We start from the raw sequence: 17,995 nt of genomic DNA, 5'->3' as shown, positions 1-17,995 counted from the left end.
TTTTTTATAACAAACCTCTATTCAATTAATGTAAAAATATGTATAATTAAACCATTCAAAATATATCAAATCCATAGTCATTAGAAAGCTAGTTTTGAGTACATGTGTCATGAAAAATGACATATCTTAAGAGCTCCATTTAAACATGGAAATAGATCCTAGAAGCCATGAAAACAATAGGAAATATTATAAACTTTTAAAAATGCATCTACTTTACTAGTTTCGATAGAAACTTTTAAAAATGCATCTACTTTACTAGTTTCGATAGAAACTAACTTTCTATTGAAAGTTTTTTAATAGTTTCAATAGAAACTATTTTCAGTTAGTTTCTATCAAAACTATTTAGGCCAAATTTTTCATGTCTAATTAGTTTCAATAGAAACTATTAAAGAATTTTTTTTAGTTATTTTCGATTAAAACTACCTTCAAAAGTAGTTTCAATCAAAACTATGTGAGCAGTTTTTGTCAAAATTTTTGGGGCCAAAAATTTATCTTGCACATTTTTGGACAAATTTCTTCCTCCAAAAAAGTGTAACCCACTATAGTGGGTTTAACCCCCCCTCTCATTTATTCTAATTCTAAAGTATTCCAAAAATTGGTATTAGAGTGTTTGGTTCTTGTGAAGAAAAAAGTTTGAAGGTACTTGAAAGTTTGATGTACAGAAAGGAGGTGCCCAAGTTAAACAAGGAAAACTTTCTTGCATGGAAATTTTTGATGAAGCTACATCTAGGAGGACTTGGAGATTATGCACAAACAACTATAATCACTAAACATGTTGAAGTAGTTAGAGTCTTAGTTGCTAAACAACTGAAATAGAAGAAAGAACATAATCATGCAATGTTGGAGATTGAATCTGCCCTAAGCTATCCAGAGTTTGAAGACATCAAAGTATGTGCCACTTCTAAAGGAATGAGTGATTCCCTATACAAGATTTATGGAGGAGACAAGAATGTGTTTAGAGCCAAAGAAGAAATTCTAAGAGGAAAATTTGATGAAATGTTAATGAAATAAGGTGAGACTATGGTCTAGTATTGTGCAAGAATCAAGGATGTTGGGAATGCAATTAGAAGATAAAATAGAATCATTGAAGATGAAATTGTGATAAAAAAAGTATTAATAACCATGTTTCCTATCTATGTTATTAGAATAGATTGATTTCTATACAAGAACTAAGGTGTACCCTTGGTAGTGATCTAACCCTTGAAGGACTAGTTGGTAGACTCGCTACTTTTGAACTTTCAAATTTTGATAATTTCAAATCTAAGACTATTGATTCCTCTTTCAAAGCTAAATTTCCACTTAGAAAACCTAAAGGAAAGAAAATGGACAAGCATGTTGCTAATGATAGTGACACAGATGATGAAGATCTAGAAGAATTGGAAGCACTATTGGCTAGGAGATTTCACAAAGGAAAAGGAAAACATAAATGTAAGTTACCTATCATATGTTTTAATTGTAATGAAGTTGGTCATATTGCAGCAAGGTCTCTTGAGAAGAAAAGCAATAGAAATGAAGACAAATCTAGAAGTAGAAAAGATGAGAGTAGCAAAGGCTATAAAGGCAAGGGAAAGAAAGCTTCTTATATTGTTGAAGAAGAATCTAAGGAAGAATCACATGATCATGATAATGAAGTTGTCTATGTTGATAGGAAAGATGATTCAGATGAAGATGAGGCAACTACATTAGTATCTTATGTAACCAAAAGAGAAAGATGGATTATTGATAGTGGATGTTCTCATCACATGATTGGTGACAAAAGTAAGTTAATTACCCTTGAGAATTACAATGGAAATAGTGTTATATTTAGTAATGATACACCCTGTCTAGTGAAAGGGAAAGGATCAATAAGATTAACAAACAAGATCATGTGTGACATTGCTTACTATGTGGATGGACTTAACTATAATCTATTGAGTGTGTCCTAATTGAATAGTTCATGATGCAAAGTTGAATTTGAACACAAGAATACTAAGATCTATGATGCTGATGAAGATTGGAAGTAGAAATAACACTAGAGGTAATCTATTTTATCTTGACATTAATTAAGCTACTTGCCTTGTTGTATAATTTGATGATGTGTGGCTATGGCACAAAAGATTATATCATGTAAATTTTGACGATCTGGTTAGTATCAATAAGATGAAAAGAGTCAAAGGTTTTCCAAAATTGAAGAAACCTAATAATGTGATTTGCAAACAATGTTAATTAGACAAGATGACAAAATCTAGTTTTAAGAGTAATGTTAGGATTAAACCATAGACATAAATAAAAATTTCATGAAAATATAAACAATATTAGAAAATAATAGATCACATAGAAAATAATACCAAACACCAATATTTAATGTGGTTCACCCAATCCCTAGGCTACATCCACCAAATAACAAGTCTTATCTTATTATGATGCAATGATTACAACCTGATTATAATTTGTAATCCCTTACAACTCAATACCACCACAAGAACCAATTTTCATATCACAACAATGAAACAATCCCAAACCCTAAGCCCTTTTATACAAGTATTTTTACCATTTTAGGGTTCTAATTAATAATTACATGCCAGTCCAAAATCCTGATAAAATAGGGCCCAAATTTTTTATTAATGAAGTATGTACAATACTTTCCTAATCATTCACCACAAACTAATAATATCCCACTTGGGGACTAATCAGGCTCCACACTAAACAACAATCTCCCACTTGGAAAATAATCCTGTAGCTATGCTGCTCCTCCATGAGACTCCCACTAGATCAAACCACCCTGGACTTTGTTGTTCTTTTATTCAAGTTTAGTCTAGAAGACCAACTAAAGTTGTAGGGGAATTGAGCTTCTCCTATGTCACTACCCTTGAAACATATCTATTGGATTTTCATCTATATGTATCTTGTCCATCTTTAACTATCCATCATCCAAAATTGACCAAATGAAATGGTACTGCAACTATATGTGTTTGGTCTTTAAATGCAAAGCTAAATTCATTACAAGATGAATGACACTATGACTATCTGTAAACAAATAATTATCCTTTTGAGGGTGTCCCAATTCTTCCAAGAAGAATTGAAGCCAAATCATCTCCTTTGCTACCTTTGTAGTAGTAGCATAATTTTTCTCTATAGTGGATAAAGCATTAACCTTCTGTAACCTATAAACTTAGCTCACGATTGCCCCACCAATAGTAAAGACACAACCTATAACTTACTCTGTCTGGTATCAATATCCCCTACCAAATTTGAGTCAAGATATCCCTATAAATCAATACTAGAGCCCCTAATATGTAACACTTATTGGATGTTTCTCTCAAATATTTGAGAATCCATTTGACTGCATTCTAATGCTCAATTTCTGGATGACTCATATACCTACTAACAACTCCCACTACATGTGAAATATTTGGCCTTGTACATACCATAGCATACATCAAACTTCCTACATCTGAAGCATAGTGTACATTTGACATCTTCTCCTCCTCTTCTTGTCTCTTGGGACATATCTCCTTAGTAAATTTCAAATGACCAAGTAAAGGTGTACTGATAACTTTAGCATTCTCCATAGATAGCATCAATTTCCCATTCTTCCTATCTCTGCAAATCTTCAGACCAAAGATTTCTTTTGCTACCCCCAAATCCTTCATAGTAAATGAATGTGTTAACTAGCATTTCAGCCCCTTAATCTAATCCATGTTAGACCTAAGTACAAGCATATCATCAACATATAAACATAAAATAATGTAGATATCATCATCCAACCTCTTAAAGTAAACACAATCATCTAAACGACACCTACTATATCCATGCTTATGCATAAAATTATCAAATTTTAGATACCATTGTCAAGGTGCTTGCTTCAAGCCATATAAACTTTTCTTCAATTTCCACACTAAGTTCTCCTTACCTTTGACCTCAAATCCCTATGGCTGAGCTATATATATCTCTTCATCAAAATCACCATAAAGGAAGGTTATTTTAACATCAAGCTACTCTAAATGCAAATCTTCAATAGACACAATACTTAAAATAATATAGATAGAAGTCATTTTAATAATAGGAGAAAATATCTCATCAAAATCAATTCTTTTTTTCCTGTGCAAATCCTTTTACAACTAACCTAGCTTTAAATATTTTCGTACCTCCATCCTCTTCTTTTAACCTATAAACTCACTTATTCTATAAAGCCCTTTTACCTAGAGGCAACATGCATAAATCCCATGTCTTATTTTTCAGCAAAGAGTCCATTTCATCTTTCATTGCAAACTCCTACTGAATCCTAGTATCCACTTGTACAACTTCATTATAACATTCAAGTTCACCAACATCAGTAAGTAATATAGAATACAAAGAGGGAGAAAATCTTTCTAGAGGTCTAATTTTCCTTGTTGACCATCTAACATTCACTGATGTGTGTGGTATTTACTTTTGTGGTTGTTGCACATCTATGTCACCATTTGTGATACCAAAACCTATTTTGGTCAAATCTCATTTCTCTATCAAAACTCATTTTTTTTCAAAAACTGAAAATACCCTTTTATAGATCTCAGATTCAATATCATCATTATATAAATTTTTGAGTGCTTTGATTAGTTATAATATGTTATAATCTCAAAGTATTATAAGTCGATATTTCAACATTTCAGAATATGCTCCTTCAAAAAAGGAAAAAAAAATAGTAAATCATATCAAAAAAATTTAAAAAATATATTTATCTCTAGAGGAGAGAATCCTCTTCAGGAATATGTAATTTTTTTTCAAGAAGATATAGATTTGATAGGAAAGTTATGACGGGAGGAAAAAACTACTGGATTTTGATAAGGTCGAACTTGAGTACTTATAACAAAGAAAATATACATAAAAAATAATTTTTTTTTATTTTGTGCACTAGCTATACATGTCATCTATAAGATATTTTCAAATTAGAACAAAAAAAGATGTTTTGCATATATTTTTTTGATGGGAACTACACCCTATATTTTTTATAGTTAAAAAAGGGACTTCAAAAAAAAATAAAAATGAATAAATTCTTACTCAAAAGAATTATAAAAATTATAGGCATAAAATTCATCCAATTCTACACATTTCATTAGTTTACATCATCTTCATATTTTAAACACAAATACCATTTTTTTTGTCACTAATGTTGAACTGTCACATTCTGATATCACGTTTCTTTATAAAAGGTGACACAAGTTTGTGCTTTTACCGCAATGTCATCTTTTGGAGTATCATCCAACACTACATAATCATCTTCTTTCTTCTCATGTTGCTACAATAGATCTTTGTACAATACCCACTCATTGAATATGACATCTCTACTTTTTACAATTCCATGATTTTCAAAATCCCAAAGCCTATAACCAAATTCATTTATGTCATATCCAACAAATACACATTGTTTTGACTTAGCTTCCAGCTTGGTTCTATTTTCAGAATCTATATGAGCAAATGCTTCACAACCAAAAATTTTGAGAAAAGAATAACTCACCTTGTTACCAGTCCATGCTTCCTTTCAAATACCACATCCCAAAGGAGTAGAGGGACCTCTATTAATCAAATATATAGAAGTATTGATAGCCTCTACCCATATGTGTAAGGGGAACCCACCATGCAACCTCATGCTCCTTGCATGCTCCATTATAGTCCTATTCATGTATTCAACCACTCCATTTTCTTGTGGAGTCCTTGGAACAATTTTCTATCTACAAATACCATTAGAGGAGCAATAATCTTTGAATTCATGATTACAATACTCACCACCATTATCAGATCTGAGATGTTTTAATTTCTTCCCAATTTCATTTTCAACCAAGCATTTCCATTTCTTAAAAGTTTGAAATATATTAGATTTTTTTCTAAGGAAATAAACCCATAATTCTCTAGTTGCATCATCAATGAATGTAACATAATAATGAGAGCCACCAAGGAAAGATACCTGAGCTAGTCCCCATACATTGATATGCACAAGCTCTAATCTCTCCTTTTTATTTTCCTTCCCAGTCTTCACAAAACTCACTCTCTTTTTTTTTCATACACAAAACTTTCACAAAAATCCATATTAACACATTTAGACTTGGTAAATTTTTTTTTTGAATGAAGTAATTTCATACCTTTCTCACTCATGTGCACAAGTCTATTGTTCCATAGTGCTGTATTAGAATCTACAACAACTATTTGTTATCTTTCCTCAACTACAACCACTGTTCCTTAACATTCATTTTTCTCTTAAACAATTAAAGTAGAAGGAACAATATGACTTGTACAAAGATATAAGGTGCCTACTTTCACACCTTTTACTACTACAAAGGAACCTTTTAAAACCTTCCAATTTTTATCATTAAAAGAAACTACACAACCCTCATTGTTGAGTTGTCCTATTGAAATTAAATTCCTACTTAGCCTTGGAACATGTCTTACCTCATGTAGTAGCTAATGATTCCTATTCTTTATCTTAATCTTAATTTTTCCCTTTCCAACAATATGACAGGGTTCATTATCCCAAAAATAAATAAGTCTAAAATCCCCTTGGACATAATCATTGAAATAAGCTCTATGAGGTGTATCATGAAATGAAGCACCATAATCTAAAACCCATGAATTGTCAAAATTTTCTAAAGATAGAAGAAAAGCATCCTCTTTGGATTTGTTACTTACCACATTTTCCTCTTTCTCTTCATCTGGTTTTCTCCTTCATTTTTCTTTTGAGTCCAACAATCTTTCTTTTTATGCCCTAGTTTCCCATAGTACTAGTAGTCTTTTGGTCCTCCCAATTGAGACCCCCTCCCCTTTGACTTTCCTCTTGATTTCCCACAAATTTTGAAATTACTTCCTCTCTTAGTCGTTCTGCCTTTTCTTTGTGTATTCAAAGCACTTCCTAATGTAGATCCACCTAAGGATTTTCCATGAGTTTCTTCACTCAAAATAACATCGACCACATCATCATATTTTAGGGTACTAGATCTAGGAATAGAATTACTCACAACTATGACCAAGCCATTTTAGCTTTTAGGCAAAGAACACAAAATCAAGAGAGCCCTAATTTCTTCATCAAAATTGATACCCACAAAAGATAACTGACTACTAATAGTATTAAAATTATTTAAATGATCCACAAAAATCTACCTTCTACCATTTTGATATTAAATAAATGCTTCATGAGAAATACCTTGTTTAAAACAGAGGGCTTTTCATACAGTTTTGCTAGGGTTTGCATCAATTCTTCTATCGTCTTCACTTTTGTAATAATAAATGCCATCGATGGTGCTAGGCATAATTGAATGCTTCCAAGTACCTTTTTGTCCAAAAGATCCTAGTCATCATTTGACATAGATCTTTGATTCTTGGTTTTACCTTCCAACGACTTCCATAAATCCTTCTCATAAAGATACTCTTCCATTTGCATCTTCTGTAACTGAAAGTTCTACCTATTGAAGCTATTAAACCTTAGCTTACCCCTATTTTCCATCACTCCCACTCAATTATGAGACTCCCACTCAACTGTGAGACTTTCCTCTAGAGGATAGCTAAAAGAACAATCTGTCTCTAATACCACTTGTTAGGATTAAACCATAGACAAAAATAACAATTATATGTAAATATAAACAATATTAGAAAATAATAGATCACATAGAAAAGAACACAAGACACTAAGATTTAATGTGGTTCACCCAATCCCTAGGCTATGTCCACCAAACAACAAGTCTGATATTATTATGATCAAGTGATTACAATCTAATTACAATCTATAATCCTTTATAGCTTAATATCACCACAAGAACCAATTTTTTCATTGCAATAATGAAACAATCCCTAACCCTAATCCCTTTTATACAAGTATTCTTACCATTTTAGGGTTATAATTAATAATTACATGACGACCCAAAATCTCAATAAAATAGGGCCCAATTTTTTTTTCCCAAAGAATTTATGAAGTATGTATAATACTTTCCTGATTAGTCACCACAAGCTAACAAGTAAGACTCATACTTCAAAAGAAATTTTGGAACTAGTTCATACTAATATATGTCAACAAGTTGATGTTTAAAGCTACAAAAGTGACAAGTATTTTATAGTATTTTTTGATGGTTACTCTAGAATGATGATATTGATGTTTTTAAAAGAAATATGTGATGCTTTTCAAAATTTTAAGTCGTATCTAGCAAAATTTGAAAAGGAAACTGATTAAACCTTGAAATGTCTAAGATATGAAAGAGGTAGAGACTTTACATCGAATGAATTCAATAGCTTCTATAATGATAGAGGAATAATAAGACAATCTTCTACATCTAAGACCCCTCTAGAAAATGTTATAGTGGAAAGGAGGAACAAATCTCTGGTGGATTGTGATAGAACACTAATGATGGAGAAGAATGTTTCTTTAAAATAATAGAGATAAGTTGTCAATATAGTTGTCTATACCTTGAATCAAGTACAAATCAAGAAATATACAAATTTCACACCTTATGAGTTATGGTATGGATACTCACCCAATGTCAAATTTTTAAAGGTATTTGGAAGAAACTATTATATTCTCAAAGACAAAAAAAATGGTGAACTTGATGCAAAAAGTGAAGAAGGTATATTCCTAGGGTATTCCACAAGAAGTAAAGCTTATAAGTGTTTAAAGACTAACACTAGAAAAGTTATGGAAGGTGAAAATGTATCCTTTGGGTTATAAATACATTCTTTAGGTTATAAATAATTTATAAATACTTTTGTAGTCTACATTATATAAGCTTATAAAGTGTTATTTCTAAAGTTTGGAAAGTTCTTATATAGTTTTAGTTCTAAAGCTTATAAGTGTTTAAATAATAACACTAACAAGGTTGTGGAAAGTGCAAATGTATCCACAAGTTTAGGTTAAATGTGAAATACATTATGTAACCTTTATATGGTTAGTGTTTTCTTATAATCTTTTAAATACAAACACTAACAAAATCAAAAGTATCTTGTGAAAGATATTGACCTTGTTAGGAGTCTATTAGATCTATATAGTGTCTCAGTCCATTTTATAGGACTAGACCTTGTTAGAAGCCTCAACCATTTTAGGAGTTGTTAATACAATCACAAAGATGTATGAAAGTTGATCCCTCTTCCCAAACAGGCGATATGCAATGATATTCAATACATAAAAGAGTATATATAGAAACCTCTTTACAATTATTGATATCTTCAATATCTTATATGATCTTTGTAGCTTGCTCTGCCAACTTCACATATTTTGCATCTATACTTCTTTAACATCAAGCTTGCATCACAAAATAATCGCATACTTATCATATATTTCCACACACACTTTCACTAATACTACACAACTTTGCATAACAAAATCTTTCTTTTATACAAATATGCTTGTCTAATTGGCATTATCTCCCTTACACATTTGCTAATATGCAAAACTATGCAAAACTATACCTTGTCTACTTAGAATTAACACCTAGAATATTTTCCCTAATTATTCAAGTAATTGTTTTGGTAAATGAAATGATTCCTTAACATAAAATAGTCAATCCCTTATCTCTATCCCATTTAGTTAGCTTATTACTCCCATTGGAAAAACTATGATATCTATGTATGTATTTTTCTTACTACCTTGTGGTCTTAGTTGTAATCTCATCATACTTTTTTCTTACTATACCAAAGTGTGCACTTGCATACACTACCTCTATGAACAATGCCAAAAAAATCTCTAACTATACTACAGGTAAGCTCTATTATACTTGGACAATTTTCTATGTCTAACTACCAAAATTGTATTTCCATAGTTTTCTCACTTCATATTGAGTATATGTTGCCATAAATGACAATCTCATAATATCTAACCTCACCAAATTGCCAACACCTAGTCCTAAATAGACTAGGTCAAGGTTGACTAGACCTAGTCTAGGTCAACATGAGTCAACATAGTCTAGGGGGAGGAGATAGGCATACCTCATAAAGGCTTAGAGAGGTGTAGATTAAACTAAAAGATAATGAGTTGATTAAGAGAAATCAACAAAAAGGTGATAAAATGAAACCTAAAAGACCATGTTTGAAAGTGAGAGATGATGAAGAAGCATGAAATAGAAGGGGAGAGGGGAAAAATAGATCAAAACCATGCTAAGTAGGTCTAAAATGTCTCAAAATGAAGTCCTTCCATTTTAAGACAATACATAGAGTAATGGCTAGTTGTAATATCCACTTAAAACTTGCATAGATTGTTTGATTATATACTATGCCTTGATTTGTATATTATGTTCTATAATAATCTATGAGTGAAAATATATGATGATATATTTTCAAGGTCCCAGTACCTCTCCTTATGGTAAATGGAGAGGATCCATAAAGGTTTAGACCTTTTCAAAATTGTTTAACTAAACTAACTACAACTATTCATAGTATTTGCAATTTCAATAAATAAAGAAAGTTTTCACAATAATCAAGGGAGAAGACCACAAAACATACCAAGCATATCACTGACATAGGTACATTCATTCAAATGTTCTTCTCACTCTACTAGTGTTTGTGCAATTGCAACACTGTTCTCATCTAGTTCAAGCTCATAGCAATCACTTGTGTAGCTAGCATAATTCCTCGTAAGGTCCCACATAGCTTTGTACATACTGTTGATGACATCAAATTGATATTCTTCTATAGTGGAGAGATTGATATATACCACTGGCTTTGGTTCTTGGCTTGCTAGATGCTCTTGCATTAGAAACCCCATTCCACACATGTAACCAAAACTCGTGCAACTTGTATAATTTACAAAAGAGTTGAAAGAGAAATTTATAATTTATGTTTAATTTATGATGAGGCATTAATAAAATAGTGACATTTAGTGACTTGTTAACTCATAAATTCCATCGATGAAATTTCACACATGTTTTTTTGAGTATGTAGAGTGTTAAATGTCATTTCAACTTAAAATTTTAAAATTTTTTTGTTGTACTTCTCAAAATATTCTAACAATGATCATTTCACCTTTTTGTATTCTTATCTAGTTCCCTCCATTGAAACTACAATTCTCATTAAGGAACTACAAACCTTATTCACCATTTTGAGGCACACTTCAAAAAAATCCTATGATTTGGAAAAAAAGCTATCATTTCACACTATACCATCTGCATGCTCCCGAAAACCTCAAAAATTGTCAATTCATAATGTCATATCAACATCCTTTGTGAAATTATGAAAATTGGCTATTTCATAAGACTTCTTGCATTGTTCACCCAAAATTGCAACTTCTTATGACCCATATGCAACCTACTCCAAAGTAGTGACAAATCACATTTTCATACCTTGTTTAGCTTCTTCCCTGCGATTTGGTGAAATATTTCCATTTCACACCACCTTCTATACCATGCCTACAAGATCACACTTTTATTTTCTTTCGTAAGCTTCTCACACATGTCCTTCTCGAATAACCAAAAATGAAGTTTTGACACCAATTTTCATTATAAAATTGAAGCTTCCACCAACATGTTTCATAGTCGCACTAGATCCATTTGATCCTTTTGCTCCAAGTTGCTAGGCTTCTCATGCTAGAATTAGAGTATTCTTTGTTTCAAGAAAGACCTTGGGGAAGCTCAACACTCCATGGTTGGAATGGTAAAATGTCATTCCTACCCAAGCTAGTTGAAAGATGATGTCTAATGTTTAAGGAGACCAAGGCTTGCAAATGGACACTCTTGACACTATGGTCAAGTCTGTTTATTAGTGGCTCACACTTAATCAAATGGTTAGCAGCTACCAAGATTATCTTGTAGTTTATAGTGTTAACCGAGTAATTTAGGTTCTACCAAGTTCTATAATTTCTATTGAGTTCTAGAATAAATATTCAATTCACACCAAGCAACATATACCAAGTTGATGAATATCAGTGCAAAATGAGCTTCATAGTATTTATCGAGTTGCATAGTGCAAATTGTAGTCTACATTGTTTACTGACTTCGCAACATGAGTGATATGAATCTAGTATTGACCGAGCTAGGAAGTGTTAACCAAGTGATTTAGTTTATACTGAGTTTGTAGTGTTAGTGTTGACTGAGCTATGTAGTATAAACCAAGTGATTAAGTTTATATGTTGAGTTTTGCAATGTTCACCGAATCACTAGAATTGACCAAGTTTAGATTACTTGGAAGTGATTAATATGAACCAATCTTCTATTTCTACTGAGAGTACGATGATGCTAAGTGTTGACAATGGTTGCCATGTATCAGAAGCTCACCAAGTTTGTCTTCAGAACTAGAGTACCAACAGTTGGGTTGACTTTGTGTAGTTTGGTGAAACTTGTATTGTAGCTGACTTTGATGAATTATGATTTGGATTGCTACATATGTAATATATTGTATCACATCCAAAAGTAGTTGAAAAGATACAATATATGATGTGAATACAATAAGAAGAAGAAGTACAAAGTAAGAAGGATACAAGTAGTATAAGGAGTAGCAAAGATTTATCTATCACAACAAGGTGATCATTACAACCCAAAGGAATCCCAACTAGAAAATTAGAGTTATAGATCAAAGATCAGCCATTGGCTCATCCTAACAGGTGGAACTATTAAATCCTTTCACAAGGTAAACATAAAAATCATTTGCAAAATATCTTTACTGAGTGCATACTTCATTGTATGTTTTGTAAATCCTTTCACAAGGTGGACTTAGTAGTCCTTATTGCTCCTAACAACATGGATCATCAAAAGTGAGTGATTGTAAGCCTTAACTAGCCAACTTTACACTATAGTACTAAATCATGTGGGTATCATCCCCACCTCAGTTTTATTTTCTATTTGGAAGGTTTCTAGGTCATCGTATCTTGTATCAAAATGTTATGATTATTTTAATGCTTTGAGTTTTTCATGCATGCAATTAGATTAGAATACATATGAAGGATTAATTAGTGAATAAAGAATAAGTTTTATTGGTTCCTGATTCACCACTCCCTCTGAGTAACCTAGGCTATCGTATATTTCTAACAGACACTTTCCTAAGATAATCATTGATTCAAACTTCTCATAGATTGTAATTGAAGTAGAATCTTACATTGGATAATTTGATGAAATTATATCCATGACATTGATATATCCAATATATATAGTACAATTGAATGTATGGTTACATTATGCATGTTGTGGATGTATGATGTGTAGTTAAACATCATTAAATTGACATCAAGAATGCTTTATTAATGAATAATTATTGTTAATACTTGCTTTTGTGTAATAACATTAATGGTTGAATAGAAAACTAAGGTTCCATGTCTATTTTCCCACACCTTTTGTAATTTGATGATGTGGAAATAATTTAGTAGGACTGAGATCTTACAATCTTGCCACATTTTTTATGTGTTGGTCTTTTTTTGTCCTATTTATGTTTATTCTAGATATTTCCATCATAATTCATATATTCACTCTTTTTTTCAATTAGTCTATTTAATGACTATTCTCTTGACATTAGTACTAATGTGTGCCCATTGAACTAAGCATGGTCATTGAGCTAATGAATGCAAAGAGAAGCCTAAATTTGAAGAAAAATGTCACAAATGCAAGAAGCATGGGCACAAATTTTTTGAATAAAAAACCAAGATATTGAACCCAACATAATAGATTATAAAAGCTATATTTGGTTGGGACTACAACACATGGTGTAGTTGCCACTATTGTGTAGAATTTGTGTTGGAGAAAATTTTGTGAAACATCACATGAGGACTAGAGAAACAACTAGAAGATGTTTTATTTGTACAAAACTTGGACCTCTTGGTAACAATTGTATGAACATTGGAAGGATTGAAGATGGAAAGAAAGACAAGGCTAACAACATTAGAAAGCAGATGAGGCAAAAATGGATTCTAAAATCTTCTAAGAATGCAAGTATGAGTTATGAAGCAAATGTCACTCAAGAATTGGGTGACTCAAACATTTCTATTTGATCTCCCATAGGCATGACTAGAACTAAGACTCTAAATCAAACATCTTACATCAGTTCCAACAACCTAGAAAGAAAGATCCATCTCAACATTCAAGATGCAAAGGAATCAAAAAGTGTCTAAGGAATATCTAGACCTTACCAAGCTAGGTTGGGTTGCAAGACCCTACCAAGCAAGGTAGGGAGACACTAAGACATTGTGTAGACATCATGTTACAAATAATCTACCGAACACTAAGATCTAAACAAGTGGAAGACAATCTGTTACTGAACAAGCAATTGTACCAAGATTTATTGCATTTGGAAAGTTAAAATATGTTAAAAGGAAAGGAATCAAATTCATTTATCACCATGAATTTTTGAAGAACTATTTGTTAAGAGTGATTTCTGTGCTTGCAAGCGATCTGTGCATTTGTTGTTGAAGATTTTTGTATTTTCATCAAACCCTACCAAGCATAGCATCCTCTAGTAGAAAAAACAAGAAAGGATCCAAGATGTTGGTTCAAGGAGTCAATTGGAAAACACCACACTTTAAGTTGATTCCAGCAATTGCAGAAGCACTTGATCTAATTAGAGCTCAATTGCAGATTCTAACAAATGTATTACTTGTTAATGATATTTGTTCACATTTTCATTATTCAATACAAGATAATGGAAGCCTAGAGATGGATGAGACTCTGGAAGAGTTATGTGTGAATGGTGTGTTGAAACCTAAGCATTAACACTTGGAGACCAAGGGTTTAACATACATTCTGCATATGCCCTAAGACTTTCAGATAAAATCGATAAGGTTTATCCTTAGTTATGTACACAATAGGAAACTATAGTTGGAATGACATGTTCAACCAAAAAAGAAAATGATTCATCAAATCATAAGGCTCCCAATGTTGAAGAAGCCAAAGAATACCAAAACCCTAAGTTGGGTAGAACTTGAAAGAAAAACTCTTTTTGAGTGGGATGGTAGAGATATGAAGAAAGATCAATAATAGTGTAACTGACATGGAGCTAACATTTTAAATTCATGCACGATAGCACATAAGATCTATAGCTCAAGCCATCTTAACAGTGTGTCATGTGAGGCAGTTGATCTAGCTTTCAAGGTGGTGAAGAACAACATGTCCTTCAACCTTGTGGAGCTAATGCTGATTCAATTCAACAAGAACATGGAGAGCATTAGGACTTCAAAGACTAACCCATGTAAGTTTGGTTCACTTTTAACTTGTTTATTCTTCTTTGTACAAAATTTTTTCCCTTTAAAAGGTTTAGTCATATGGAGAAAAGATGTACTAGTGCTATATTGGATTAATGAATATATAGCAGAGATGGATGAGAACTTTGTTAGTATCATGGATAATTATTTTGATTCATTCAAGAAAAATATGAATAGTACATTTAGAATTCCTAAGAAACTTGTAGAAGATTACAAGGATGATGTTTGTTTCATGGTAGGCTTTGACAAAGTGTACATTTAAGAAGTCAAATGTAGAGTGGTGTGGGTTAAGCCTCTAAGTTATGAGGTTAACATTGATGACACCAAGGATATCATTGAGTTATTGTTGAATGAACTTGTGGATCCCAAGGTGACATATTTTGGTACTTTTGATGATGCCAAAGCTAGAATAGAACTTGAAATTAAGCTTCCTGAAGAAGTCAACAAAGGAAAGAAAAGGATAGAAAAACCAAGGCAAGCAAGTTCTATTCTCCTATCGATACAAAGAAAAGGAGATGATGTGGAAGAAAATGATGCAGAAGATGAGACAAGAAATAAAATTAGAAGAAGAAGAGCCAATCAGAAAGAATGTTAAGGTTATCAAAACCTTACCTACTAAGTAATATACTACACAATATTCACAAGAAGGGCATCTAGATCTAGAAAGAAATTGAAATTAAGTGAATAAGATACAGGGGGAATTACTTTGAAAAGACTTCCATCTACATTTCAAGAAAAATTAAGAGAGATTGATGTAGCAGTTGGCATGGAAAACATCAAATCTCTTAGATATGAGACCAAAAATGTAAATGAGAAGAAGTGAGTTAAAGACATGATAATGTACAAAGTAGGTAAATGAAAATACTCACTTGATCAATTTGCACAAAAAATTCCCATTGAGCTTATGAAAAGAATCAAGACTAGATAGGAAAATGCTAAGAAAATTGTAAGAGAGATATTTGAATAGACTTTGAGGTATCTCATGCCGAGTCTTAGTAATAAAGAAGTGAAATAATCTGCAAAGAAAAATGAAGAAAAAATCACTCTAAAATTCAACACCTGCATGATATTAGTTAATGAAATTGAACATGTGGTGAGGACAACTACAACTACATTGAAAAATATCTTCAGTCTTCATCAAAAGAGTGATTCTATTGTTCATGTTGGTGATATAGATGATGAAGATGACAAGAAAGAAAGGGAAAATAATGATGAAGAAGATATAAAAATAGTTGATGTAAATTTGGATGATGAGGAGCAAGAATAGGAAGCTACTAGGGAGAATCTCCTTAAGATTCAGAGTATTGAGGAAACTGACCTAGAGAAGATTATAGTAGTTATGACCTCATTTCCTCACTCTCTAAGAAATTTTTTAAAGCCATCAAGCTTAGAGAAAGCTTCTACCAAGTTGGTTGTGGCATCCATTGCAACTCCATGCACCCAACCAATCTCTACACCTATTTAGCTGAGTACTATATTGACTAAAGTGATTAGCACTTCATCTACTGAGTAGCTAGTGCTTCCTCCATCATTAGATTTGGCTTCACAACAACTAGGTATTTCTACTATTAGTGTAATATCTACTTTTGTTTCTAGCCCCTCTATTTCTATTGTTGTTACAATTCCCAATATGCAAATAGTATGTACAAAGATAGTTGAGAGAAAGCCTCAACCAATTACTAAAGTTTCAATCAAGGAAAAAGGTAAAGAAGAAGACATTGATCTTGATGAGGATATAGTTATCCCAAATTGGGATATCTCTACTCTAAATCCTAATCAAAGAAACATCATAAGTGAACTATTGTAGAAGAAAGTTAATCAACAAAAGCTTAGAGAAGAGAAAAGAAAAGAAAACCAAGTGCTTGGAGATGTGAAAAACATACTTGTAGATGCACTAGGTACTGAGGTTGATAGTACACAACCTATTTTGGTTCAGTAAGTAGAAGTTGTTTAGAAATTCAATGAAGATCTGAATGGACAAGAAAAGTTTCTATAGAGAGAAAAGAGGAAATTTGAAAACAAAGTATTGGAGCAAGATGTATAGAAAATTGCAATATATCAAGTAGATTTGTCCACTATTCTTAGCTCATTAGAGACCTCTACAAATCATGTTACATCAATATTCAACAAGCTATGTGATATATTTATCTTCACTCAGGAAAGAAAAGATAAAACATCTAAGATAAATGAAGACTTGAAGGCAAGTGCACACTAGTTGTCACATAACCCTAGCTACAATTCTACTCACTACTCAAAGATCAAATTTCTAACTAATATGCAAGCAAAATTATTAAGGGAAGAAGCCAAGATTAGGGCCATGCTTGTATAAATTCAAGGCATGATTCTTTTGAACATGGATGCATTGCAGAAACACATTGCACATTCAAAAACTCTCATCCATGATAATAACTTCTTCAGAACTGATCACATGATGAAGTTATTAGCAGAAGTATAGATTGCATCACATGCAAGCAAGGTGTTATAGGAAAATTGGGACAAGACAATGAAAGTTGATTTTGAACATACATTTTGACTTCTTGCCACATTTTTGCATTACCATGTAGCATACACCTTTGGTATTTATGTCAAAAAGGAGGAAAAGATGAGATAAAAATAAAAAGGGTGAGAATATGTGATATAAATATATAAGATATATAGTAAGTAAAATGTATACATGTATAGGGAAGAAACATAATATTATGTGTATACATGTATAGATAATTAGAAAACATATCTTACAAAAGCAATTTTGAAAAATCTCTGAACAAAGTATGTTACTAAGTAGAAGACATGAGATGCCAATAGTGGCATGTTGTGATGGTTAAGTTGTTGTGTTGTTATCCTTGCCATCAAGGTTCAAATCTCATGGGGATGAGGTCCCCCATTTGT

Source organism: Cupressus sempervirens, chromosome 3 (assembly GCF_028749045.1).
Source record: "Cupressus sempervirens isolate cs-2001-9-10 chromosome 3, ASM2874904v1, whole genome shotgun sequence".
Lineage (NCBI taxonomy): Eukaryota > Viridiplantae > Streptophyta > Pinopsida > Cupressales > Cupressaceae > Cupressus > Cupressus sempervirens.
This window is presented reverse-complemented; position numbering follows the sequence as displayed.